The sequence below is a fragment of the Papio anubis genome, chromosome 5, assembly GCF_008728515.1.
Source record: "Papio anubis isolate 15944 chromosome 5, Panubis1.0, whole genome shotgun sequence".
In the NCBI taxonomy this organism is placed as follows: Eukaryota; Metazoa; Chordata; class Mammalia; order Primates; family Cercopithecidae; genus Papio; species Papio anubis.
In genome coordinates, this window is record NC_044980.1 from 37,294,425 (window position 1) to 37,297,395 (window position 2,971).

Genomic DNA, 2,971 nt, shown 5'->3' on the forward strand with positions numbered 1-2,971 from the left:
GCAGCCCTGCCTCAACCATTGTGAGGCCAGAAGTCCCAGGGCTGCCGGCATTTAAGCTGGTGGGTCCCGTGGAAGTGAGAGGCTGCCGTTAGGAAGTTCCAGCTTACAGGTGGCTATGTTCGGGCCAGCAAAATGACTAATCCAATGCAACAGCATGAGCTGGCTTCTGGGCTAGGCCCTGTGAGTAACCGCACCGCAACCTCACAGTCAGAGAATGTTCACATATTTGATCTTCATAACAGTCCTCCTCCTATGATGGCCGGAGCAGATGGGCATGGACTGTTTGACTTAGGAAGACGGACGCTGGCCAGAAAGACCGGGTGACTTGCCCGTGGTGCCACCACGAGGACGCAGCAACGATGCTGTGCCATGGAGCTTTTCTGCCCTTACCCTGACCTCTGGTCAGGTGCAGTCTGCCCAGGGACACCTGCATTGTTGAGGGACATTCCGGGGCTCCCTTGGGTTAGCTGTCGTGGACAGTATAGTCATGTAAGTGAGGGAGATTCAGACAAAGGTCAGGTCCCAAGAGTCTGCTTGCCAGCGCATGCCATTTTCTCATCACAGCCCTGAATCTGCCGTCTTTCAAAGCCCTTCTGTTGCAGGGACTCTGGGTTGAGCAAATCTGAAAGCAGAAGCTAAAGAGCTAGTCCAGCGGGGTGGGATTCAGGACCCTCTACAGGCAATTGGGTGTGGGTTAAATTCTTTTCCCTTCCCTCCTTTGCTTTCATCTCCACAAATAACCTCCATAACCCTGGGGAGTGGTTGCAAGCTATTTCTGCCCAGGGGCATGTTCCCCTGGGCCCCTGCCTCGCCCCGGCCAAGCCACGAGCTGAAAGAGCAGGGCGGGCAGCCGGGAAAGGCCTCCCCTGCCGCTCCTCTTCTTCCCGTTTGCTCTTGCTGAGGCATCTTTGTCCTAGAAAGTTCATAGCTCCCAGGAGCACTTGCCCTTTCCTGGAAAGACAGGAGAGAGAACATGATGTCTGAGCACTTGGGAGGAGGTCTCCTCTTTTCTATTTATCCATCTTGTCTCTCAGTTTTGCTCAAGATGCAAATGGTGTCCAGAGGCATAGAAATTTCCCAGCATGTGGCATGGCCTCCCCCGACGTCCCAGCGCTCACCTCCAAGCCAGGGCCCGGCCCGGGGGTATGGCCTCCCCGGATGGCCTGCTGTCAAGGGGCTACAGCTCTGACTTGGCTAGGAGAGGACTTGAGTTGGAATGTCTCTTCGAAGGAAGGCCAGGGAGGCTCAAGAAATTTGCCGTTTATACTCACTTAATAACAAAAGTAAGAGGCACCAGGCCAGGGGCTTAGCTAAGGAAAGCCCTGTTAGGAAATTGGCCAAAAGAAAGCAGAGGCAGAGAAAATGGACTATGAGGCAAAAAGAGCTGTGGGAGGAGAGGGGTGTGGGGCCGCAGGGGTCGCAAGGCTCGCTGCGTGGTGACCTCAGGTCCTGCTGGCAGCATTCCATGTTCTCACTGAACATGGGGTTCAGAGAGCAACTGTGGGGTGGGGTTCGGAATGAAATGGGGGGCCCTGTCTAATACAGTGGAAAGTGGAACATGTGCTGATTGCTTGTCCAGGCCACATTCATACCACCTCAGAAATGAAGGTAGCCCGGGCGGTCTCTGCTCCAGCTCCACATGGGGCTAGAGAGGTAAGAGGATGTGCCTAGGGCTGGGGCCCTTCCCTTATCCATGTGACTGCCTCTGGCCTGGAAGCCGGGAGCCCCTGGGAGTGTGTTGGGAGGCTTTGGGGGTGTGGGGATGGAGGGTGGAGAGCCGATGGCCTACGGGCCCTCACAAGGATTGCTGTAGTTGTCCCCTCCAGGCATTCGCCCACACAAGGTTGGTTCACATTTCACTGACACTCACTGAGGACGCGCTATTCACAAACCAGCCCCTGGCCAAAGTGCCAGTGAGGATATCAAGGATAGAGAGGACTCAGCTCCGCGTCAAGGTGTCGCCTGGGCTGTGGTCTCACCTGAGGCTCATTGGCTCTTTGCTTCTTCAAAGCCAGGGGAGACTTTCTTTAGGCAGGGCCCAGTCCCTCTCAGAAGAGCTCTCCTGAATAGGTCGCCCGCCCATGATCATCACCTATTAACTCCAAGTCAATTGATGAGTAGCCTAACCGTGGGAGCGACAATCCATCATTTCCACAGTTCCACGCAAGCATCTTGGGGGCCTTCGTAGAGTCCTGCCTACTACAACCCTGATCAACTCTAACTTTCAGTCTCTCCCACCTCCAGATGATACCTCCCCAAAAACCAAGTTGGTTTTCCTAAAATGCACCTTCTGTCCTGTGCTATCCCAACTAAAGGTTACGCCACGGTCAGCTGCATCCCTAAACAATGAGTCAAACACTCAGGATGAGGGGGGTTCTGTTCTCAGAGAGCATAACCGTATTTTAAAATTCCTATTTATAGTTCTTGAAAATCCTGTGTTCCTGGGGTCCAGGGACCCTTTGCCATGACTAAGGACCTAGGCTGGGGTACAGCTGATGGTGTGGGTGCCCAGGGGGACTGAGGAAATTGTCAGGCAGCTGCCCTTTCCAGTGGCCACTCAGCATGACCCCAAGCAGCCCACATCTTAGAAGAGATAGCAGGGAAGCCATGGAACTCTGCGTCGGAATCTTCGGTAGCCAGTTACTCATAAAAGACCACATCAAAAAGTTGGTTTGGGTGTTTTTGTGTATAAGGTGCCAATGACTTTTAGTATGAAATTCAGATATCAAACTAATGCCAAACACTTTTGTTTGAGTTTCAGAGTTATCCATTATTTAATGAAAAGTATGAATATAGAAAAATGTCCAGAATACAGAATTAAATAGTTCATCCATACATTGGGATTTCATATATCCATGAAGGAGTACCATAGAAGTGTTCTATTTATATGAAAAGATTTTCAAAATATGTGAAATAAAAATTCAAGTTCCAAAATAGAATCTACAATTCCCTTTTATATATGCACACATAT